The sequence below is a fragment of the Cololabis saira genome, chromosome 8 (assembly GCF_033807715.1).
Source record: "Cololabis saira isolate AMF1-May2022 chromosome 8, fColSai1.1, whole genome shotgun sequence".
In the NCBI taxonomy this organism is placed as follows: domain Eukaryota; kingdom Metazoa; phylum Chordata; class Actinopteri; order Beloniformes; family Belonidae; genus Cololabis; species Cololabis saira.
In genome coordinates, this window is record NC_084594.1 from 122482 (window position 1) to 149717 (window position 27236).

Below are 27236 nucleotides of genomic sequence, written 5' to 3' on the forward strand. Positions count from 1 at the left end.
TTGGCGGAATAGAAGTGCAGAGTCATTGCAAATGATTGCAATTCATCTGATACTTTGGACCTCTTTCCATGCTCCACTCTGGTGAGGATTTCCACCAAAGGAATTATCTAACATTTCTGCACATCCAGAAGAAATCAGGCTTTTCTGTTTCAGGGTGCTGATGACCTCTGCCAGGGAATCTACTCTTTGCCTGAGTCTTTTTGTTTTTTCTTTTTCCAGTTTCAATTTTTTTCGACAAATGTCTAATTTCTCCTCCATTGAAAAAAATTGAGACTGAAATTTACGTTTTAATGATTTTGGGGATTCCCTCAGCATATAGTTGTGCTCTGTGGTTGTAGTTTCCACTGATGCACTTGTATCATGATTTGGCTCATCAATTTCCTCTGTAAAACATTCTACCGGTTTTTCAGCGTGATTGTGATGCAGGACATCAGACACAATCTGGCTTTTGGATGAATCCTGTATCACAATGACACTGTCTTTATCCAAGACCTCTGCCACATTTGGTGTGTGTTTTTGTGCGTAACCGTGATCAGTGACATGTGTCTGTCTTGCACTTACCTTGTGGGGGCTGACAATCCCTTACCTTCTAGTGAGTAGTCAAGAATTGTGGGCACAGCTGTTGAAGAGAGGAACTTTCCTCCAACGCTCAAAACGAAGCACTCCTCTTCAAAGTGCAGTGCACACAGCCTGGAGTTTTTATTTGGTGCCCAAGACTTCCGCCTCACATTGTCCAACCAGTGTCGCAGCCTCTTCACATCACCCAAAGGAAATCTGTAAAACCAGAAAATGCTAAGTGTGTGTAAATGTCATGCTTTGTCTCTATTTACTTCCTCCCTGTAATGACCTCATGTTTCTCACTTTTGACTTTTGACTTGATTTATTGACTGCATGCACGTATATCTTTATTTACAGACTCCAGGTTCAATGACTAAAAAAATAAACAGGGGCCGGATTCACAAAACATTCTTAAGAAAAAAGATCTTCTTAAGTTCAGTCTTAAGACGAAAGAAGAGAAGAAGTCATATTCTCCAAAAAAGTTCTTAAGTATTTTATCAACTGCTCTGTTCATGTCCTGCTGTTCTCTTCTCTTCTATTCTACTCTATTCTGTTCATGTCCTGCTGTTCTCTTCTATTCTATTCTATTCTGTTCATGTCCTGCTGTTCTCTTCTATTCTCTTCTGTTCTATTGTTCATGTCCTGCTGTTCTCTTCTCTTCTACTCTATTCTATTCTATTCTGTTCATGTCCTGCTGTTCTCTTCTACTCTATTCTATTCTATTCTGTTCATGTCCTGCTGTTCTCTTCTATTCTTTTCTATTCTATTCTGTTCATGTCCTGCTGTTCTCTTCTATTCTATTCTATTCTCTTCTATTCTATTCTATTCTATTCTGTTCATGTCCTGCTGTTCTCTTCTATTCTTTTCTATTCTATTCTGTTCATGTCCTGCTGTTCTCTTCTATTCTATTCTATTCTGTTCATGTCCTGCTGTTCTCTTCTATTCTACTCTATTCTGTTCATGTCCTGCTGTTCTCTTCTACTCTATTCTATTCTATTCTGTTCATGTCCTGCTGTTCTCTTCTATTCTATTCTATTCTGTTCATGTCCTGCTGTTCTCTTCTATTCTATTCTATTCTGTTCATGTCCTGCTGTTCTCTTCTATTCTACTCTATTCTATTCTGTTCATGTCCTGCTGTTCTCTTCTATTCTATTCTATTCTATTCTATTCTGTTCATGTCCTGCTGTTCTCTTCTATTCTACTCTATTCTATTCTATTCTGTTCATGTCCTGCTGTTCTCTTCTATTCTATTCTATTCTATTCTGTTCATGTCCTGCTGTTCTCTTCTATTCTATTCTATTCTATTCTATTCTGTTCATGTCCTGCTGTTCTCTTCTACTCTATTCTATTCTATTCTGCTATATTGGCCTAATATTCTTCTCTTCTCTATTCTATTCTCTTCTGCATGCTGACGTCCCGCTGTTCCATTCTACTCTACTCTTTTGCTTTATATTCACGTTCTGCTGTTTTACTCTACTTGGTTCTCTTCTGCTCTGTTCTCCTAAATAAAATAAAAATAAAAGAGTTAAAAAGGCCCAAACGCCCAGGTTAGCGGTTGAAAATGGTGATGATCTCATCATAATCCAAAGAGTCGCTAATTTCCCTTTAACTGACAAGAGGGACCAGTGGTTGAGACGGTCAGTGTTCATCTGTGATCTAAGGTCATCTGTGATCTAAGGTCATCTGTGATCTAAGGTCATCTGTGATCTAAGGTCATCTGTGATCTAAGGTCATCTTTGATCTAAGGTCATCTGTGATCTAAGGTCATCTGTGATCTAAGGTCATCTGTGATCTAAGGTCATCTGTGATCTAAGGTCATCTGTGATCTAAGGTCATCTGTGATCTAAGGTCATCTGTGATCTAAGGTCATCTTTGATCTAAGGTCATCTGTGATCTAAGGTCATCTGTGATCTAAGGTCATCTGTGATCTAAGGTCATCTTTGATCTAAGGTCATCTGTGATCTAAGGTCATCTCTGATCTAAGGTCATCTGTGATCTAAGGTCATCTGTGATCTAAGGTCATCTGTGATCTAAGGTCATCTGTGATCTAAGGTCATCTGTGATCTAAGGTCATCTGTGATCTAAGGTCATCTTTGATGCAACCCACAGGTGAGAGAAGTGTTTCTACTCTGCATGAGGTTATAGGAACAGTTGAGAAAAGTGTTTCTACTCTGCATGAGGTTATAGGAACAGTTGAGAAAAGTGTTTCTACTCTGCATGAGGTTATAGGAACAGTTGAGAAAAGTCTTTCTACTCTGCATGAGGTTATAGGAACAGTTGAGAAGAGTCTTTCTACACTGCATGAGGTTATAGGAACAGTTGAGAGAAGTGTTTCTACTCTGCATGAGGTTCTAGGAACAGTTGAGAAAAGTGTTTCTACTCTGCATGAGGTTATAGGAACAGTTGAGAGAAGTGTTTCTACTCTGCATGAGGTTATAGGAAGGTTAGGATGACTTGAAGGACTCTGTTCAGGTTTGGGAATATGTCCAGTACCTCCATCAGTGAAGGAAAGTTTTCTTTTAAGGCTGTTAAAAACCTTGGTCACACTAGCAGTATGCAGAAGTAAGATTCTAAAGAATAATTGACTTAATAAACTTCCAGCCAACTGTGGCGTATTTATTCCAGCTTCAGCGACGCACATACAGGCACTTCTGGCTTTCACTATGAAGACTGCAGGCTTCTTCCTGAGGGTTTCCCTCTGTTCATTGTTGTTTGAAGCATCATGTGGGATGCAATTGAAAGGATCAAAATCTCACCAACAGAGTGGTGGTGACGGCAGTGCTGGTGGTAACTTTGCGTCCTACCAGGGAGCATCCACAGGTCGTTCAGCACCAGTACTGTACAATGCTCCTAGACTGGTCTGTGCACCAGTATTTGTCCAAGATGCTAACCCCAATCATCATGTTGGCTACAGTACTCCAGTAGTGAGCAGCCTGGACTCAACTGCACCTGCTGTGGGATACTATGTTGGTTCTGCGTCTGCTGTGCCCCTTCAGACTGGAGCTGTCGGCACTGCCTCAGTTGTACCCCATCAGCTAGCTATGTTGTCTCAGGTTCGGCTGTACCCTTTCAAGCAGGAGCTGTTGGTCCAGGACAAGCTGGAGCTGAAACCCAGTGGGCTGTTCCTCCCCAAAGCCTGACTGAAGCCGCAGATGATGCCCAGACCATGGGTCCCAGTGACTTTCTACTCCCAGCCCCTCTACCACAACCTGAACCTAGCTTCCAGGCAGGAGAAGCTTCCAGTGTTACGAAGGAAGCTGAACTTGGCAACTTCCAGCAGCAGACGGAAGAATTTGGCTGCCCTGCCGACCTACTGGGCCAAGGACAGCAGGGATTCACAAGTGTGGTGGTTCCCCAGTTTGGTGTGGCTGGTTTCTCAGCTTACCCCTATCCAGACTTTGACTACAACCTCCTGTATGGCCTGTACCCTCCTGGCACCTAGACTACCTTCAGCCAGCACCACGAGAAGGGCAAAGACTACTCTCAGGCCGTCCACTACTTGACAGAGCATGCTTCTGACAACCATGGTTCTGTGCAGCAGAAAAAGCTCTTCCAAGCTGCCTCCTAGACTTCTGCAGGAAATGCTAAGATGTCTCAAGCCTGGCAGAGACGTGTCCTCTGCCAGTTTGCATACAACATGCTGATCAGCTTTGGCCAATAAAGATGTTGACTAGTAAAAAAAAAAAAAAAAAAAAAAAAAAATCATGTTAACACAAGGACACAAATATGTGAAAAGGTGACAGCAAGACAGACACAAAACCCCCCAAATAATCACTGGATGTGTTTTCTTCTCTACTGGATTGTCTTTTTATTTTAGTCTTTGTATAGGATTGGGGCTAATTAAACTAACTTTTGAATACAAGATGTAAATATGTGTTTATTGTCTTACCTCCATGCCACATTAGCGCTATTCCTGGTGTTCCTGGCCCCGGTGAACAAATCCTCGTGCACCGCTCTGAGCCTGATGATGTTCCTGGCCCCGGTGAACATGTTTTCATGCACCGCTCTGAGCCTGATGATGTTCCTGGCCCCGGTGAACAAATCCTCGTGCACCGCTCTGAGCCTGATGATGTTCCTGGCCCCGGTGAACATGTTTTCATGCACCGCTCTGAGCCTGATGATGTTCCTGGCCCCGGTGAACAAATCCTCGTGCACCGCTCTGAGCCTGATGATGTTCCTGGACCCGGTGAACATGTTTTCATGCACCGATCTGAGCCTGATGATGTTCCTGGCCCCGGTGAACATGTTTTCGTGCACCGATCTGAGCCTGATGATGTTCCTGGCCCCGGTGAACATGTTTTCATGCACCGCTCTGAGCCTGATGATGTTCCTGGCCCCGGTGAACATGTTTTCATGCACCGCTCTGAGCCTGATGATGTTCCTGGCCCCGGTGAACATGTTTTCATGCACCGCTCTGAGCCTGATGATGTTCCTGGCCCCGGTGAACATGTTTTCATGCACCGCTCTGAGCCTGATGATGTTCCTGGCCCCGGTGAACATGTTTTCATGCACCGCTCTGAGCCTGATGATGTTCCTGGCCCCGGTGAACATGTTTTCATGCACCGATCTGAGCCTGATGATGTTCCTGGCCCCGGTGAACATGTTTTCATGCACCGCTCTGAGCCTGATAAACCGCTCTGTTTGCTCATGATCCCTAACACTAAACTGAAATGTTCAGGTTTTGTTGTTGTTTCAACAGACAAGATGGTTCTTCAACAGCAAAATAATACTAATAATGTAATCAATACAAACATTTTACTGGACTTACAGATACTCAACAGTCAACCAGGGTTCACAACCTACATTTATTCATCTTGGTCCATTTATGTACGTAATATTAAGGATAAAAAATAATAAAAGTCCACAGTAACGATAAAATATATGTCAATCTCTTAAATGCTGTGACGGATGTGGAGGCAGCAGAGCCTCTGATGGTTATCAGCAAAACTAACGTTTTAAAGTCCCTTAAACTTTAACATATCTACCGTTACCTATTAGAGCGATGTGAAACCCAATACTTACATTTAAAAGTGTATTTTTCTCCGTTCTCTCCTTCTCCGTTCTTTCCTTCGTCCGCCATTGTTAAGTTTGTGTGCAATGCATCTTGGGATATGGTGGTGGAGGATACACCGATGCATCCTTCAAACGGGGGAAAAGAAGCTGCATCTGAAGGACCTTCCAAACGGGACAGCCTTCAGCGCCGCCGTGACGTAATCGGCCTTAAATCCAGCCTTCGAAGGACCAGCCCCTGGATTGGGACACAGACACTGTGTATCAGACAGCAGAAAGAGCCTTAACTGTGTATCAGACAGCAGAAAGACCCTTAACTGTGTACCAGACAGCAGAAAGAGCCTTAACTGTGTATCAGACAGCAGAAAGACCCTTAACTGTGTACCAGACAGCAGAAAGACCCTTAACTGTGTACCAGACAGCAGAAAGACCCTTAACTGTGTACCAGACAGCAGAAAGAGCCTTAACTGTGTACCAGACAGCAGAAAGAGCCTTAACTGTGTACCAGACAGCAGAAAGAGCCTTAACTGTGTACCAGACAGCAGAAAGACCCTTAACTGTGTACCAGACAGCAGAAAGAGCCTTAACTGTGTACCAGACAGCAGAAAGACCCTTAACTGTGTACCAGACAGCAGAAAGAGCCTTAACCTGGTGGACCTTAGAGTGGAACTCTTCTGTTCTGCATTTCACACAGAGATCTGAAGTTAACATCTAACTTAACGTCCACTGCTCTGCACATGTACGGCATCGATCAGAGACTCAGCAGGTGAAACCACGGGCTCCTTCATTACAGCTGGAAAGTTTAAATAAAGAACAATCCATTTAAAGTTACTTTAAACATCAAATAAGAATATTAACAGAGGGTTGTGTATTGTGTACAACTACCTATTGTTACTAGGGTGTAAATCACTCGTGTCATCACAATATAATGTATGGATTCTTTAGAAAATGATTCCATATGTTATGACATCACAAAGTCAAAGGCCTGCGATCAATATGAGACGATATCATTGTGTCGATTTAACGCAATCAGTTACATTTAAAGTATATCAAGTCACAGAAACTAAAATATGATTTGGCAATTTTACTATTGAGCTCTTCCTGACATTTAAATTAAACATTTATTAAAGAATAAAAATAGACCAGTTATACTCATCGCTCTTTTAGAATTGTAGTTCAGTTTTTGTGGAAAAAAGCTGGTCAATTTCAAAATAAAAGCGTATCTGGATGACGATATGGATGGATATTTTCACTTTGCATCAATATTATTGATCACTGAATGGATACATGGATCCATATCCGTGTATCGGTACATAAGCATACCTCTACAAACCGTGCAGGTGAAGCATCCTTTCTAGGGTGTAGAGAGGCAGAAGCTGCTGCTAACGCTCTTAGCCTTTAGCTCAGACAGCTGGTTTATTGTTGAGGTGATGTCTCTGACGCTCTCAGCTGCTTTAGCTGCTCAATGTTTTTGGTTTTTGTTTTTATTTTGGATCACCATTAGCGGACGCAAAACGCCAACTAGTCTTCCTGGGGTCCATGAAAATTAAAATACATTCATATAAAAGCACAATTATACATATATATACTTCCTATAGTACTTTACATTTTAAATGTATGAATACATAACTAAATGCGTAAGTAATTACAATTACATCGCTCCATTAACCCACATCATTACACCAGCATCACTAGTGGTAACCATCACAACCTGCAACTACATTGAGCTGCATTTTCCACACAATAAATGTGTACCTGTATCTGTACCCAAAAATAACCTTTTTAGTTGCTTTTCTAAACTGTCTCTGCTTGTTGCTTTAGTTATGGTAAATGGCAACCTGTTCCACTGTGAGATGGCCCTGTACATACAAGTTCTTTTCATTGCATTTGATCTCGGTAATGGAATAGAAATATGACCCCAGCTAACTTGTGTTGTCCTGTGCTCATGTCTGTTTTGGGAAAAGGTTATTTTTGAGTACAGGCAGTTTGGTTGTTTCGACAGTTATATTCCTGAATAATGTCAGTAAATTGTGTGTTAATCTGTCCTCTACTTTCATCCAAGCAAGATCACTATGCATTTGGTCAACAGCCTTTCTCATAGAACACCCGAGTGCAACGTTACCAATGAGCTCTTCTAGGCTTCAACTGTCGGGGGACCTTCGACTTAAGGAACAGAAACAACAGATTCCAGAGTTCTTAAGCCTATAATGCTTTAGGTATCATATTTGTATCTCTGAGACCTATAGCATCACCATATGATAAAAACTGTTCTCAAAACCCTGTTGTATACACATAATTATAATACACATTATGTGGTTGCAGCTATTACAAATTAACACTTGTTTTGTTTAAATCATACCATTTAGCCTCAAATCAAATGTATTACTTTGCTTTGGCTCTTCTTCCGTTCTGGAACTCTACAAAGTCAGAATCTGAAATGGCATAGACTTTCCTGGAGTTTGTGGTCCAGTACTTGGAATCTAAGGAGTCAGAAAACATTCACTTAATAAGGTTTAAGTAGCCTTTAATTTTATCTAATTTAATAACTCGTAAAATCAGGATTAAGACTTTTTAAGGGGCTTAATTTTAATACTTTTTAAGACCCTGCGGACCCTACCCTAAGCACAAGACCATTGAGCTGCTTACTTCACTTAATGTATTTGAAATCATTAAAGTTCATTAACAAAACACACATTTTCTGATCATACAACTTACTTCTTGAGCCTTCGCAATCCAAGATCTCATTTCCTGTCTGTCTGTCAAAGTAAAAGACTCTTCACTGTTTAAGCAGCTGCAGCTTTGCAGTTATTCCTTCAACATTTGCAGTTATTCCTGCAACATTTGCAGTTATTCCTCCAACATTTGCAGTTATTCCTGCAACATTTGCAGTTATTCCTTCAACATTTGCAGTTATTCCTGCAACATTTGCAGTTATTCCTCCAACATTTGCAGTTATTCCTGCAACATTTGCAGTTATTCCTGCAACATTTGCAGTTATTCCTCCAACATTTGCAGTTATTCCTTCAACATTTGCAGTTATTCCTGCAACATTTGCAGTTATTCCTCCAACATTTGCAGTTATTCCTGCAACATTTGCAGTTATTCCTTCAACATTTGCAGTTATTCCTGCAACATTTGCAGTTATTCCTCCAACATTTGCAGTTATTCCTGCAACATTTGCAGTTATTCCTGCAACATTTGCAGTTATTCCTCCAACATTTGCAGTTATTCCTTCAACATTTGCAGTTATTCCTGCAACATTTGCAGTTATTCCTCCAACATTTGCAGTTATTCCTCCAACATTTGCAGTTATTCCTCCAACATTTGCAGTTATTCCTCCAACATTTGCAGTTATTCCTCCAACATTTGCAGTTATTCCTCCAACATTTGCAGTTATTCCTCCAACATTTGCAGTTATTCCTGCAACATTCGCAGTTATTCCTCCAACATTTGCAGTTATTCCTCCAACATTTGCAGTTATTCCTCCAACATTTGCAGTTATTCCTCCAACATTTGCAGTTATTCCTGCAACATTCGCAGTTATTCCTCCAACATTTGCAGTTATTCCTCCAACATTTGCAGTTATTCCTCCAACATTTGCAGTTATTCCTTCAACATTTGCAGTTATTCCTCCAACATTTGCAGTTATTCCTCCAACATTTGCAGTTATTCCTCCAACATTTGCAGTTATTCCTGCAACATTTGCAGTTATTCCTCCAACATTTGCAGTTATTCCTGCAACATTTGCAGTTATTCCTCCAACATTTGCAGTTATTCCTGCAACATTTGCAGCTATTCCTCCAACATTTGCAGTTATTCCTTCTGAAAAGCGAACTGTCATGGAAGTTCTGAGCTTGCCATTCACCGTTACACCAATATGGATTGACCTGGGGATAAAGAACATCAGATAGTTCAAAATTACAAGAGTTCATCCTTCCAGCAAATCTAGCTAAGTTTCTGACTTGAAAGCAGTTTCCATTTCTTGTGTGAAATGCAAATGAACTAGTCCAGTGTTTCCCAACCCTGGTCCTCGAGGCTACTGTCCTGCATGTTTTAGACCAGGGGTCGGCAACCTCAGGCACGGCACGCGGCGGCATAATCATTGGCACACTGGAAAAGGCCCGCTCGGTTGGCCTATCGTTTAAAACAGCCTTTCTCATCCGGGCTGTTGCGGCACCCTGGGGTGTCGTCTGACTGCTTTAGGGGTGTCGTCAAATAATTAGCCTACCTATTCTGACATTTCATATATAAATACTGTATTTTCGCGACCATTCGGCGCGCCGTGTGGAAAGGCATACCCTCAGTTTTGTGTGTCATCTCTGCATTTAAAACACACACACGGCGCAATGAACGTAAAGGCGCCGTCTACACTGAAAGAAACTCCTAAAATAAAGAGTAAAAAGACAAGTAAAAGATGGTGATTACTTGTAATCTTCCTACGTTTGTAGTTTCTAAACAGAAAACAAGCTTGATATTGTGATATTTAAATGTTCTTCTATTTTCTTCCTGCCGCTCGCATTGAAAGCCGGTTTAAACCGCTGTCAGTCATGGATGAGGAACGGCTGATCCAGTTAGTTGAAATGAGAAGTTATCTCTATGATTCCTCCTCATTTCACTACAAAAACCTCAATAAAGTGGCAGAAAGAAATACTATCCTATTATTATATAAGTCCCGGAACATCGGGAGGGAGAGAAAAGGTCCTGTAAGTGGGGAAAAAAAACAATAACGGCGTGTGGTGACGCAATCAAACACGCGTACCCTACGCCGTAGGGTACGTGGCGACCCGCAATGTACGGCGTAGGTTCTGCGTTGGTCTGACGCAGAACCATAAATCAGCCTTTACCTCTCACTGCTGCTAACTGCACCGACACGCGCGACTTTAAACAAAAAAAAAGTCAAGTCAAGATGTCTCCAGAGGCTCCAGACACCCCACCTCGTCCTAAAGAGGAAACAGGTCTCTCTGAGGTGTGTCAGGCAGCATGCTGCAGGAACCTCCACAAACGTAATATATCGTCACAGAAGAGCCAGGCATCTGTTGCACAGTTCTTACCTGAAACATCCCCTGAGCTTGATATGGTGTGATACGGGACATTTATTATGCTCTTATTTATTGGTCATAATATACAAGTGAAGGTCGGAAAATTAGAATATATTGCTAAACTTAATTAGTTTCAGTAAATTCAACTAAAGGTGAAACAAATATATTATTTCCCACTACATGCAAAGTGAGATATTTCAAGCCTTTATTTGTTATAATTTTAATGATTATGGCTCACAGCTTATGAAAACCCCAAATAAAAAATCTCAAAAAATGTGAATATTTTATGAAATCAAGAATTAAATAATCAAAATTATAACAAATAGTTCAGTGGAGCTCCTCGCACTGAACTTTGAGCAGACCTGTTCGGAGTTCCACACCACAGTTCTGAAAGACAAGGAGCTGCTTGTCTTTTGTCGTTTTGTCATTTAATTTAGGTGTGAAAGGGGGATTCTGGCCATTGTAGAAGTTTAAGATATAATTATCTTGATTTCAAGATTTATTCATGCATGAAGAATTAGCCATGATGATGAATGTGTGTTATTATGTTATTGAAATGCATCATTCTTTGCAAAAATTCTGATTTTTTGTGTGTATTCTTGCATTGATAAAAGATGTGATTATGGAGCTTTGACACCACCAGAATGCACCATTTTGAGTCTATTTTTCAAAATTTTTCGGGGGGGCATGCCCCCGGACCCCCCGAGAGGGTTTGGGTGCGTTGCGCCCTCACTCGTCCACGTCAACAATTTTCCTCTTTTTTTAGGACAAGCTGTTCTGATGCTTGTAAAATATGCTTGCATGTGGCCTGTATAGAATATAATTCCAGGTGTGTTGGAAATGTTTTTGTATTTTGTGTCATACCTTAATGTAACTTTGTTTTAGCCTACTGTTGATTATGGCACATTCATTCACAAGAAAATTTCACACTGGCACTCCATGTCAAAAAGTCTGCCGACCCCTGCTTTAGACGTCTCTTCTTCTTCTTCTTCTTCTTGAGGTTTATTGGCGGTTGGCATCCAGTTTTTTCCGGTGCATTACCGCCCTCTTCTGGATCATTTCCATGGTCCAGAAACTGAAACTGATTCATACACTCATTCTCTGTTTTACTATATTCTTTCAAATAATTCTGTGTCTCTTAAAAACTCAATGAATGCTTTCACATGTTTTCTATTCTGCATTCCTAACATACTTTTAATATTAAATTCCTGTTCTCCCAATCCTCTCAATTTATTGTTCATAGTCTCCCTTTCCATCTCATATTTCCTACAACTCAGTAAAACATGCTCTATCGTCTCATCTTCTTGACAATCTTCACATAAACCATTCTGATGTTTCCCTATAACCTTCACGTTTTTGTTTAGGGCACTATGCCCTAATCTTAGCCTTGTCAATACAATTTCTTCTCTTCTTTTCCCACTACCCACCCTTTTAATTCTAGTGCTCTCTTGAATATTATATAGATCCTTCCTTTGACCTCGTTGCTCCATTTTTCATGCCACATTAAATTCACTTTTTCCCAGATCACACTTTTAACTTCAGACTTGCTAATATTCACATTAGATGTTTCCCTCCTCCTACACAGCTGATCTGTAATGAATGGCTCGTTATCAGGCGTCTGCAGAGCTTGATGATGAGCTGATCATTAGAATCAGGGAAACATCTAAAACATGCAGGACACTGGGTCCCGTGGACCGGAGTTGAGAAACTGCTTTAAATCATATACAAATATCATGGGATTACATTTTAGCAGCAGGGATCAGCTGCAGAATATCTGGACCTGTGGAATGATTTATCTGAACCTGCCACCAGCTCGTGGAGCTGCAGCTGCAGTTTCAGTAGATGAAGAAGCAGATGACGAGGCTGGAAAGCCCAAAGAGGAGACAGCAGCAGTGGGTGGAACTTAGTCCTCTGATCAAAGATGGCTGACTTTGCTCTAGCTCGCCATGGACCTCGTAATGATAAGATAAGATAAGATAAACCTTTAATAGTTAGCATTAATAATGCGTACGATTCCAAAGACTGAAGGTGGAAAAATGCCCCGTTGAATCCAGCAAAATGGCTCTGTTTGCATCGTCTGTAATGTACAGACTACTGGCAACGACCTGAATCAGACAGAATGAAGAATGTAAACTAATGTGAATCTTTAACAGATCCAAGCCAGTGCAATATACAGGTTTCATGCACATTTCAAGATCAAATTCAAGCACTTTAAAGACTCAGTTTCACATTTATCCAGTACTTGCATTAATGTATATTTACAAGACATGATGAGTCACGTCAGACCAGCCGCCTACCCAGAAAGATTAAATGTAAAATATTGAGTTTTTTCCTCAAATTTTTGACTTTTTAAACCAAAATCTTATGACTTTTTTCCACAAACGTATGACTTTTTCGAAGTACTAAGTATTTTTTAACTTCGTAACGTTACTAAAATACCGTAAAACTTCAATTTGGCCGGGCCTTTAGTAGTTACATTGGCGCGACGCAGCTGGCGTAACGTAGCGGTTAACGTTAGCACTTGGCTAACCATAGTTGATGACGTACCTGAAAGATTCTGCATATGTTCTCCACAGTCACATCTTCCACGTGAATGGTTATGTGTTTGCTCGATAGAGTACGAACGTGTCCATGTCTCTGGAAAACTTTTAACACGACCGTGTTTCAAGAACCGCGTTTTGCTGACACCCTTATTCTCCTTCTCCTTCTCGTTCTCCTTCTCCTTCTCGTTCTCCTTCTCCTTCTCGTTCTCCTTCTGGTTCTCCTTGTTCTCGTTCTACTGCTTTCTTCTTCGTTGCTTTGTGATGTTTGCAACAATGCAACACCCCATTGTGGTCCAGCGCTCGGCCATATGTGGATGTATTGATTTGACCAGTCTGTGCATCATGAATGCAACAGACTACTCTGCTCTCCTAAAAACTATCATTGTATATCATGACATTCTCCTAACCAAAGACTATTTGCTCCGCTCTGCTTTCACTCTCCTTGTATGAATGCGCTTGCGATCAGTTGCCGTTAGCAACTATGTTGAATCCGCTCCGCTCCCACACACTGCGCTTGCGTCTGCAGTCTGTTACAGTGTAACGGTCTGCAGTGTGTTACAGTGTAACGGTCTGCAGTGTGTTACAGTGTAACGGTCTGCAGTGTGTTACAGTGTAACGGTCTGCAGTCTGTTACAGTGTAACGGTCTGCAGTCTGTTACAGTGTAACGGTCTGCAGTGTGTTACAGTGTAACGGTCTGCAGTGTGTTACAGTGTAACGGTCTGCAGTCTGTTACAGTGTAACGGTCTGCAGTCTGTTACAGTGTAACGAGCCATGAAAGAAGTCGCTGGTGTTGCAGGTGAAGATTCGTCAGTGTTCATGATGTTCATGACAAAAAAGACACTTAATGAAAACTTATTTCACAGAGGGGTTGCTGCTCGTTCACTCTTGCCCGACGTTTCATAGCCCGGCAATGTTTGAAAACTTTGTAAGGGCGAGGGCTGTTTGCCAGGCTACGTCTCCTGATGCTCTTGCAGGTCGAGGTTTGTCTGAGATTTGTTGGTGTGTCAAGGGCTGTGCAATTACCCAAATCCTGTCTTGTACTGAAATGCGGATTTGGAAATACGAATTGTCCTAACCCCATGATGTTTCCGACGACCTAATTAAGACCGCGCAGATATCTTTTAATATGGGGACAATATCGCGTCAATACGCATCATCTAATGCAATGCCTATTATTTATCATGAAACCTCAATCCGGAAGTAATGGGCCTAGCTCGTACCCAGCACTTCTCAAACCTTACTCAGGTTTATGGTAAATGTCCCAGCACTTCTGAAATCAAACTGACGCCCATGGGCAGTCGTTCACTCACATCTTTCCCGGTCATTAAATACATTTGGCCAAAATGCGGGATCATCTCCAAGAAGAGGAGCATCACTTTGGTCTTGATGATAAACAGAAACGGCACTAGCACTTGTACTCGCGTCCTCCACTGCATTATCACTTTGTTGTTGTTGTTGGTAAACAGAAACGGCACTCACGTCGTCCACTGGTTTCTCAGCTGTCAGCTCTCCTGCTAGATCAGCAGCCGGCAACTCGTCCTCCTCCACAACATTCGTGTTGACCGGTGGCGTCACGTTAAAAAAGCTCGTCAGCTTCGGGAGTGCACCCGCCTTTGATTTGGCCTCTTCCTTTTTCTTCCTTTTGGAAGCACCACTTTCAGAGCGCGGCGCTTCATTTCGCTAATTTCAAAAGTTTGTTCAACTTCTCACAACTCGCTTCCCCGCTAGCTTGAGTGTAGCATTTCACTTCCGTCTTTCAGAAACAGCACGTTTGCGGTGCCGCCCACTGCGCAGATGTGTTGTAACGGGCTGGTCTAAGGGGTGCCAGTCAGTCACGTCTGACAAATAAAAATAACTTTCAACTAAAAAATAAACAGACCTTCAAGCCGTACAACAATATGTGATAGTGCTCCAAAATAACCAACATACAATAAATAAACAATTATTCAGACAAGACACAACACAAGTTTCCGTTTGTTTCTTTGTATTTCAGTCCATTCCATATAATCCCGGAATTCCGGTCATTCCACTCCCGATCCCCGACTGTGTATTCCAGTATACAAAAGTTAGATCCGGTCCGGGTTTTACCGCAGATCCCCAACCTACGGGCAACCAGGAAACAGTGTCAGGTAAACACACCACATGGAGAAATGATTTTAAAGACATAATAAAACAAGACACTGTACCTCCCGTCAGTCTGGGGGACAAAGCAGTCATGGAGCTTCTCCTCAAACGTGTCCGCCATTTTGAATTGAATTGAATTGAGTTTATTTACAAATAATTAAAAAACACAAATACAGATAATAATGGAGGTTTGTAAAATAAGACTCCCCAGAAGCTACTGTAGCTGATGAATAGGGGCCCAGTCACACACAGCAGAACAACTATAAATTACACATATAATACATATACATACAGTATAATAACCTTATATCCTTATAACCTAAAAAAAAAAAGATCTCCTAGATACAAATATATTCTTATAAAAATAATACATCAGGTATTGGTACATAAAAAATTTAACAAGAAACATAATTTAATAATAATTTTTGTTTTAATCTTTTTTTAAAAATTGAGAGAGATCCAGACTCTTTTATAGCAACTACCAAGCTCATTCCACATTTTTGGACCTTTGCAGGAAACACTGAAACTTGTACATTTTAGTTTCCTTTTCTTTCCCTTTAAAAGTTGTTTTCCCCTTGGGTGTGTTCATGAGTGGGAACAACTGCAACACACGTTGGTCGTTGTGTGGGCGTTGTGGACCATAGACATATATACATGTATATATATACACATGTATATATGTCTATGTTGTGGACCGTAGACATATATTATATATGGGTGATTATTCAATTCGGGGCACTTTTGACTTTTGGAATTTTGAAAAAAAAAAGTTCTTTAATCTCTGTTTTTTCTATTTCAAAAGGTTTATCAATTGGTCTGGAACAAAGATCTTAGCATAGCTTTGATTGTACTTCATGATCATTTTGATATTATGATGCTTTTTTCAAAGTTGTCACAGTAAAATGTCATTACCATCACAAAAACAAAACACTGATTTTAAAACAAAATGATTTGACAAGCAAAGTTTTCACAATCATTCCAGTAAGTACAAAACATGCTCTTTAAGAATCATGTTCTAAATATTTGTAAGTACATTTAAAATACATTTTAACACCATGTTCTCTCTAACTTTTTAATATATTGCCTCGTCACAACAATGAAATATTGCATACTAATGAGAATATTTGAATTGCAATGCATATTTTTTCAGAAAATGCAAATGTAGACAATTAAACATTACCACAATGATTGAGGTAAAACCCAAGTTAACAAAAAAGCAACATTTTCTGTCAAAAAGTGTATTGTGACGGTAATGACAATGTATTCCGGTAATGACAACATGTTTTGGTAATGACATAAAAATTAACACTGGTGTTTTTTTTGTTGTTTTTTTGACAACAAAGATAAAGAAAACACTACTTTTTAAAAACAACACCTTTTGAACACTTAACCTTCCACTAAAATAATTATTTGGTGAACTACCACAGCATTGCTTATGTAATAATATCTTCTTCGGGTCGGCTGGTTCGATTCCGACATAAAAAACGATCAAACAAGAGAATTGGCATGCTCAACTCAAATTTCCCATATGATGGGTGTCAATCCAAAAATGATAAAATAGAAAATAAAGATTTCAGCACTCTCAAATTAGTGTGTAGCATTTTAATTCATGCACAGCAACAGTGGCGTGACCCATATTAAAGGGGATCTATTATGGCATTTAATGTATTTTTTAAACAGGCCTTGAATGTCTTAAAAACAAGCTTTTGATTGTTTTTTTCTAAATAAATTGGAAATTCAGCCTCTGGGCCATGTCTTTATCTTTACCGTTTCTAACCTAATTTTCTATGTGGGATTCTGAGTGGGCGGGGCTATGATAATGAGGCACTGTGCTGATTGGCTGCCTGAATGACGAGATACACCGCTACGAAAAAATGGTGGAAGCTCCAGCCGGCGGAGTTAAGGCTGATTTATGGTTCCGCGTTACACCAACGCAGAGCCTACATCAGGGGTGGGCAATCCTGGTCCTGGAGGGCTGGTGTCCTGCAGGTTTTAGATGTTTCCCTGCTTCATTGGAACATGATACAAGTGACCGTGTCATTAACAGAATTGTGCAGCCCTGGATGACAAGCTGATGACGTTGATTAATTCGAATCAGGTGTGTTAAAGCAGGGAAACATCTAAAACATGCAGGACACCAGCCTTCGAGGACCAGGATTGCCCACCCCTGGCCTACGGCATAAGGTACGCTGCGACGCGCACCGTAGGCTACGCCATACCCTACGCCGTACCCTACGCCGTACCCTACGCCGTACCCTACGCCGTACCCTACGCCGTACCCTACGCCGTACCCTACGCCGTACCCTACGCCGTAGGCTCTGCGTCGATTTAACGCGGAACCATAATTCAGGCTTTATGCGATGCGAGCGAGCGCCAGCGACAAAATCAATTCCATGTCTTTATTTTCTATTGGACTGTCCTAACTGGACGCAGCGACGCAGCACGACGCAGTGCGCCGTTTTGAGCTGAACATTTGTTGGCCCTGCTTCTATTTTCTTCCTGTCGCTCGCGTTGAAAGCCGGTTGAAAGCGCTGTAGGAAACGGTCACGGATGGGGAACGGCTGATCCAGTTAGTTGAAATGAGAAGTTATCTCTATGATATCTCCTCATTTCACTACAAAAACCTCAATTAAGTGGCAGCTGCTGGAGGGAGATGGACAGAGAGCGTCTGATGTCACGCAGTGCTACGATAGTCGGACGCTCGCATGCAGTTACACGGTTTTATAGTTGTGGGCGTGGTTTGCATTTTGGTTACGTAATGAAAACGCAGCGAATCTTATTGGCTCGTAGATCCACATCACACTGGATGGCTCATCCAGGCGGTTGTACAGACACTGCAGAATTATTACTGGCCCTACTGTTTCTTTGATTAACTTTCCACTGTCGTCTCCTGCATCTTTGTTCCCGCTTTGATAATTGTGAGATGGCTTTCAATTTTCCTGTCTCTTTTCTTTTTTTGTATCTCTCTTTTTCTCTTTCAAGATATTGCTGATATTTCTCAGGATCTTCCTTGATTTTGTCTCTGTATTTCTTTGACCGTTGAGCTGGTTTAGCTGGGGCCATGTTGACATCTTCAAACAAAAATAATGTAAATTATGGTTTGTCACTGTTCAATTATGTATCATAGTAAAGTAGTGCATGATAAATTAAGCTAATATATTCTAGTTATAAGGTGATTAACAGATAAATTGTCATTACCATCACTGATAGTCATTACCATCACAGTCACTTTTGTGATGGTAATGACACGTGATGGTAATGACAATTCTCCCTCTTTGCAGAAAATGTTGGCAAATTTTTTTGATTAGCTAAGCTAACTGGTTAGCTAGGCACACTGTACACTGAATATATGTAAATAAAGGGAAATCTCCTATTAATGAATTAAAATACTCAACTAGTGACTTGTTTGGTAATGACGCCTAATAAACCTACTCTCAGATTAGGATGTATAAAACATCAAATTACTTACATATGTGAGCATCAAAAGATCAGGCTTCTGCCTCATGTCTGGGAATGTTCCTTTGGAGCATCTAATTTGCATGCAACAATGTAAATAACTGTTTGTAAAAACTTTATTGCTCTCTAAAATGTTGCGTGTGATGGTAATGACAGATGTATGAGGGACAGCGATATTTAACTATAAATAAATTGCAAATTGAACAAATATAAATTATATGAATTTGAAAAAGGCCTTTTTAAGTTGTTACAAGGAAATGCAAAGTAAAGTTTTAATGAATTTAGCACTTTTTATTGCTTTATTATAGAGGGGCGGTCAAAAAGTCTGGGTTGGGGACAAACCCAAAACAGTGAAATTCTTGCACATTTGAGTTTTCAACACACTGAAAAAGTATTAAAATGTCATCATTGAGACACAGTTATTTTTTTCATAGCTACTACAACCTAACTTTAACAAATGCAATAATTGTTTTTTCTAAAAATATTTTTTTTCTTGAAAATCTACCCTGGGGACAGAAAAACTCCCTTAATTAAATAATCACCCATATATACATGTGTGGCTGGACTGGGACCCAAAAATGGCCCTGGCATTTCTGGTCATGTCCCACCATGATGACTTATATGCAGAGACACACAACATACCAGAGACATGTTTGCACATTGTGTTGATTCAAACATTAAAATCATGCGCAGCAGCCTACATGGAAGAGTAATCATGTTTAAAGAACTGTATACACTCTTTCTACTCACAGAGACTTTCATGTTGGGAGAGATGGCCAGTGTCTGGAAGTGAAGGTGCATGTCAAAGAAACACCGCTAGAGATGTCTTTTTAGGGTTTAATAAAATATGTTCAATATACTGTACATAAATATGCCCACAATAAGATTAAAGCTCTTCTCTTTACCAAAGTGGCACCTTTATGTATGAAAAACAGAGACAGGTAGACAAAGGAAAGAGCAGGGATCAGTTATGGTGTAGTTTAAATAATGTTCAGCTGAACAGAGATATAATAGCTTATTTTGTACTTACATATGCTGAGGCAAAAGGCTGCATGGAGAAAACACGTGAGGTCAGATACGCTTGATTCATCTGATAGTCTCTTCTAGAATTTAAACAAGAACTATTTAGTAAACTCACAATGACAAAAGAAGAAAAACATGTCGACTCCATCAGGCAAAGGAAAATATTCACTCCAAATAAGTCCTAAGTGGGAGAAAGAGAGAGCAGGTGAGTCAAGAGAATATTGAGAATGAGACTGTTTCTAAAAAATTACATTGATATCTTAAACACTCCCTCCCTCCTCCTTTCCTTCCTCATTGCAGTCTCCTTTTTTCCCTTTTTCCTCCTTCCTTCCTCACTTCCTCCGTCATTTTACCTTCCTTCCTGCCCTTCCCTCTTCCCTCTATCCTTCCCTCTTCCCTCTATCCTTCCTTCTTCTCACTTCCTTGGCCAGAAGACAACAGGAGGGTTCAAATAATGAAATAATAGATGTTTGCTTTCATTACAGTCACTCTGTAAAGGTAGTAGCTTTATAACCATCCAGGTGGATTTCAGCGAGAACACATGACAGTTTACAGTATGTACAGTTTACAGCAGGGGTCGGCAACCTTTTTGACATGGAATTTTCTTGTCAATGAATGTGCCATAATCAACAGTAGGCTAAAACAAAGTTACATTAAGGTATGACACAAAATACAAAAACATTTCCAACACACCTGGAATGTTATTCTATACAGGCCACATGCAAGCATTTTTTAAACATTTGTTCTGTAATCCACAATAGGGGCTTACATATTATGCATGGATCCCATTTTAAAACACTGCTTTCAGTTGTCTATTTCAGATGCATTTAATCAGAAAAAAATAGAAGAGGGCTCTTTTCTCTGCGCTCCTTATCTCCTGCGTGGTGCGTCCATCACCGTCTCCATCACCATCGGTTTCCCAAATCCAACTCAGCCTGGATCATTTCTCCTCTGCTTTTTCCCCACATCCCAGTAATGATCTGACATGCTGACATGTTTGCTGCAGTTAAAGCGACACTACGTAACTTTTCCAGCTTAATCTAATATTTCATCATCATCATTGTGATGGAACATCAACTTCCAACAGGTTTAATGAACCTCTGTCATGGTCTGAGGGGTCTGTATCGCCTTCACTGGCACTATGTAACTTTGAGGAGCATGGTAGGAACCCTGCCACACTACTGGTAAAGCACTACCGCTTTTGTCCAAAGGAGCCGCCAAACTCAACAAAAGCTGAAAGTTACATTGTGCTGCTTTAACAGCACGAACACGCCGCTCACTCACGCTGTTCACTGTTGATTGCGTCACCACACGCAGTTATTAATTGTTGTTTTTTTCCCCACTTACAGGACCTTTTCTCTCCCTCCCGATGTTCCGGGACCTTTATAATAATAGGATATTATTTATTTCTGCCACTTTATTGAGGTTTTTGTGGTGAAATGAGGAGGAATCATAGAGATAACTTCTCATTTCAACTAACTGGATCAGCCGTTCCTCATCCAAACAGGTCCCGGAGCGCAGAGGATGAGTGGCTGCCACACACACACACACACACACACACACACACACACACACACACACACACACACACACACACACACACACACACACACACACACACACGCACAGACGGGCGCACACACACACACACACACACACACACACACACAGACGGGCGCACACTGCGATTCGCACTGAGGATTCAGGTGAGGAAATGGCTGAGCTACTCCCGTTCCGTTACATGTGCACTTTATTTGTTTGTAATTCAGTTTTTGTATCCCCCTGTTTTTAACCCACTTAGGAGAAGGGGATATTTTTTGAGCTTTTTATTTTCCTCCATATGAGGTTAGACATAATTACAGGGAAAATTTAACTGACCAAAGCACTTCTTGTACGATGTTTGTGATGCATATGGTTCATTGTTTTACACTGAGCTGCTTAAAACAGGAATCTTAAGTTAGTCTTTCCAAGTGTAAAGTTGGGACTACATTGTGTTTGTATTTATGAAGGAATGTTACATTCAGGTCAAAAGATTTTTTTGTGGAAATTGAATAAACATTGGCATAAAGCAGCATATTTGCCCTTTCTCAGGTTGTTAACAGTATTAAAAACATTTAAAAAAAATACCTTGAGGTAATTTAGAACAGCACAAAATGTGTGAATAAATATGAAATAAATATGCGATTAATCGCAGTTCATTACAGAAATCATGGATTAATTAAGATTAAAAATTTAAATCGTTGGCCAGCACTAGTATAAAGACTAACTCTATTTTATTTTATTCCTTTATAGCTCTTTCGGTGTGTTTGCAGTTTATTTACATCCAAGGAATGAAAACATTGTGAACCATCAGTTTGAGAGTCATCCATCATATGGGGATGATACAGAAATTATTTTTTCTCTCTGTGCGGCCCGGTACCAATGACCCACGGCCCGGTACCAGATGACCCACGGCCCGGTACCAATGACCCACGGCCCGGTACCAATGACCCACGGCCCGGTACCAGATGACCCGCGGCCCGGTACCGGGCCCGGGGGTTGGAGACCACTGCATTAGAGAATTCTGTGTTTAACTTCCCTATCCACGTATGTTCCTTATGTAGTCTTTGTGAGGTTGTCCATGTCGAATCGTGTTCCGGTCCCTTTAGGATCATATTTCGGTGTCCATGTTGGCGAAAATGTTGCACGACGTAGGTGTCTTCCCTGTGGTTTCCTTTTATGTTGTAGATATGTTGTTTCCGTCTGGTTTGGAGGGTCCTTTTGGTTTGTCCAACGTACTGCATGGTGCACTTGAGGCATTTGATGAGGTAGACAAAGTTGTAAGTTTTATGTTGTGTTTGATGGGGTAGATCTGCTTCGTGGAGAAGTTTTTAACTATTATCTCCTTCGTTGAGAGTTTGGGTGGAATCATTGGCGTTGGGAGTTTGGCCCTTACCAATATGTCCTTCAGGTTGGGTTTCCTCCTGCAGGCTGAGATGACTTTAAATCCTGACCCATTGGGGTGTCACCCAGGACCTCATTACAGTTTAGTTTGAGCCGGTGGTTGACCTCTTTGTTTTTTTGGGAGTACGTCATGATTAGTGGAATCTTATTCCGGTCATCTTCCGTTGGCATCCTCGGCTTTGGGTCAAATGTGTCCTGTTTTACCTTCAGGAAGGATCTCGAGTAGCTTCTCATTCTCAAGGTTTTGTATAGTGTTTTTATTGCCTGGTCTCTGTCTTCTGTTTTTGTGCAAATTCTGTTGAAACGAAGAAGTTGTGATTTGACAATGCCTGCAAAGGTGTGTTTGGGGTGGTGGCTGGTTTTGTGCAGTAGGGTGTGGGTGTCAGTTGGTTTAAAGTAGATTTTTGTGTCCAGGATTCCTGACTGGTCAAAGTTCTTACCCTTGAACGTTACAGTATCAAGGAAATGTACCTCTGTTTGTGTGAAGGGTTGGGTCAACCGTAATGTGTGCGGTGGTGATTGTTTAGCGTTTGGACAAAGCTTTGGAACTCTGCCGTGTGGGTCCAAACGCCCCAGATGTCGTCCAGGAAACGGTCATAGTAAAGTGGCAGATTTGAACATTTTTCGAAGGCCGACTCCTCCCAGTCAGACATGTAAATGTTTGCATAGGCTGGTGTAAACTTCTTACCCATGGCTGTACCTCGTGTCTGTAGGTATTTACCATTAAATTCAAAGTCATTTTTTGTAAGACTGAGTTTGAGGAGATTTAGGATTTCTCCGTCTGGTCTGTCTTCTTCCGGGTATTTCTCCAACCATTTTTGTGTTGCAGCCATGCCTAGTTGGGTGTCGATGTTCGTATAGAGGCTGTTCACATCCATGGTAAATAGTAGGCATGGTTCTGTGAGTTTCATGGTCCTGATTCGGTCTATGAAGTCCTTGGTGTCCTTCAAATAGCTCTGATGGCGGGTGGATAATGGGTTTAGGAAATTATCAATAAATTCTGCCACGCCATAGCTTTCGCTCCCGCAACCCGAGACTATTGGGCGTCCGGGTGGTGAAGGGTGTGGTCCAAGCGTCCATAGGTCTGTGTATCTTTGGTAGGAGGTAAAAACGCCTTGGTCTGGGTTCATTTTCTCCTTTTAGGTATTTTAGTTGTCTTTTATTGATCACTTTTTTGTTGTATAGTGTGGTAAGGTTTGTGGTTATTATTTCCGCCGTTTGTGGGAAGATGGGTGCCTGGAGTTCTTGGTAATAGTTAGTGTCTTTAAGTCGTCTAGTCGCCTCCTGTATGTAGTTTATTCTGTCCATGACGACCACAGCATTTCCCTTGTTGGCTGGTTTAATCACAATGTTTGTATTGTTCTGTAATTCCCACAAGGCCCGTTCCTCGTGGATGGAGATGTTATTTCTTTCTTTGGTGACCATTTAGTTTGTTACTGTTATTTTGTCATTTTCAATTAGCGTTAGGATTTCCTTCGGTAAAGCATTGTCATTTGGTATCCAGTTGGATGGTTTTTTAACTGACACATTTTTTCCGAATGTTGAACATAGTTTAATTCTCCTGTGGTAGATCAGATCCAGATCCGACTGGAGGTCCGTTTTGGTTCTGGTTGGGCCGAAATGGGTTGGCACAAATGAAAGGCCTTTACTGAGGATTGATTTTTGTGATTGGGTCAATCATAAGTGTTGTGAGAGGTTAATGACTTCTTTGTCATCGTCATTGTTCTCCGTTAGGAGTTTTAGCCTAAAAAAGACTTCGTGTCCCCACACGTGTTTACCGGTATCAAGTGTCCAACGTATGTTGTCCTGTTGTGTCTCAAAAAGGTCGGGGCTCAGTCTTGGTATCCGTCGGCCTGTCTGTTTTATCAGGTGGTTAATCTTAAGGATTGTTCCTTGAGCAGAGGGGGGAAGTCTGTCCGAATGGTTGATGACCGGGATGAAGATTTCTGCATTAGGGAATGTGTCTCTTGCGGCTTCTATTAGTCCTTGTATGTCTTTCTGTATCTGGGTTAAGTCTTGGTGGTCCCTGTTGTTTAGTCCAAAGGTCAGTATAACTTTTGAGGTCGTGTCAGAAGTGGCGTCTTGTGACGTATGAGATGGGCTGCGTGAATAAGTTTTGCACCAGGGTAGCAATCGACTTGGATCCTGGAGTCCCTTATTTTAGGCAGTCGTGACATGTTTGAGTCGCCCAGTATTATGATGGGTCTGCTCGTTGGTGTCCAGTTATTTGATTTGTCTCCTAGATGTTGGTGGTATTGGTATAGGAGTTTAGGGTTAGGGTTAGGATAGGGGGTTTAGCCACCTTTGGGCCACCGGCCCAAATCCAAACCTAGCTTAGCAATCTATATAAAACCTAGCTTAGCAAGCTATTTTAAACCTAGCTAATGTACATATAGGGCTCCGTGGTGACGACTACTTCGCTCACGGTGTCGTTTTCGCGATTGGAGCAAAGGATCATGGGTAAAAAGTGTTTTTTTTAATAACTTTTGATAGGAAGGTCCTAGAGCTTTACTCAATACGCGTCCCGTTTCTAGCTTTCCAACGAGCCCACGACCTTTTACGACTTTGGGAAGTGGGAGAAAACCTAAAAAAAACCAATTCCCATTCCGGAAATACAGGGCAAAACATCCCCCCATAGAAAATGAATGGGAGCAAAAAGATGTAAAAAATGTGTTTTGTCCAAAAACGACCCTCTAGAAAGTGTTTAGGAGCAAGTTTCAGGTCATTTTGAGTTGTTTGTTACTCTTTCTGATGGCTGATTTTGTATCTCTTTTACCTCTATGTGGTTAGGGTAAGTGTAACAGACATGGTAAGTGTTGGACTCTTTAGTCTGGCCCCAGTGGTCCTTGAGATTCTCCAGAATGGGTGTACCAGGAGAATCCCTAGGACCACTGAGGCACGCAAGCCCCCACGCCACGTCAAGGCAGAGTCCATGTGGAGGTTTTAATACATCAACTGAACTACAATCCCTACCTAACTCTAACCTAAACCTAAGCCTGAAAAACTGATCTAAGCCTAACTTATTTAACAAACATCTAAAACAATAAAACAGTAAAAGAACAATGAACACATTTGGAAAACTATTTACAGACAGGACAGAACAGGAGTTTATTTTTGCAGATGTCTCTTTTTCCTGAATGGGTTGAAAGGTCTGGCGGTAATCTTCTTTTCCAGACATTTCTTCAGGTTTTCCTGGTACGCCTCTTTTGGTCCCTTGGATGTTTCAAGTGGAATCAGAGCCTCCTCCATCTCTGTCCACCTGGGCCTGCTGTTTGGCAGAAGGAACAGTGCGGTTGTGTGGACGGGGGGCCTGATTTAACCCTGTTCCTCAACCCCCTGGACATCTTCCAGCGGCTGGACAGGGTCTTCACGTTGCTCAGGTGGCGCTTTCAGGTTTGGCACTTTCACTGGCTTAGCGAGCATCCTGTGGGGAGTGTCCTTGTGCAGACTCCATATTTCTGCATTCTTTATCTTGTCCAAGGTAAACCTGGACAGGATCAGATGCTTCTGGAGGTTTTCCTGGCCCACCCCCCACCGGGACATCTCGTCAATAGGGTGACCAGGTGGACATAATCCACAAACACACATTCATGATCATGACCAACACATGAGATGAATGTGATGGTCAGAAGCTCAAGTCTTCCTTTAAGCAGCTTTGGCAGCCGCTCAAGGACCTTGGCCATCCATGGCATCCATGGTCCCTGTAGACCTCCAGGTCTCTGTAGACCTCCAGGTCCCTGTAGAGCTCCAGGTCCCCTGTAGACCTCCAGGTCCCTGTAGACCTCCAGGTCCCTGTAGACCTCCAGGTCCCCTGTAGACCTCCAGGTCTCCTGTAGACCTCCAGGTTCCTGCTGTAAGTCAGTCCCCTGCACTCAACCGTCTGCCAGCACTGACATGGCCTCTAAGGTCCCTGAATTTCAGGTCTGGAGAGAATGTGAGGGTCTCTGCCAGGAACCCTTGGAGGAGACACTCCTCAACGTTCTTTCCAGCCTTTTCCACCAGCACACTTGCCCTCACGAACGTGTGCGGCGCAGGGAAGCACGGCTTCTCTGCCAGGTCCTTGGCCAGGTTTTCATAGGTCTTACCCCTGTAAGCCTGCCAGGCGGGTGTTAGGCCTCATCTCGGTCCAGGGGAGCTGGGTGTTTCTCTTGTAAATGTCCCCTAAGAGGACTTGATCAGGACTAACCCCACCACAGCTGGTCCAGCCTCAAGGCACTGGCAGAGCGGCCAAACCCTCTGTATCTGCAATGTCTGGAGGTCGTCCCTTGTCCAGTGGTGGAGAGGTGGAGGTGACTCTTCAAAGCTGGCACTATTGTGGGGGGCCACCCCGATGAATCCCCTCTCATGGGTGGCGCTGCGATAATTGACCGTGCTGGTGCCGAGGCCGGCACTGAGCACATGGTCGAGGGGTGACGACGGATGGCCAAAGAAGATCCCCCAGAGCCAACTCTGCCTGGAAAGCCTTCCAGGACCGGTCATACTCTCCCACGCCAGGACTTTCCTTAAAGGCGGTGTTGAGGACACCAACAAGGTAACACC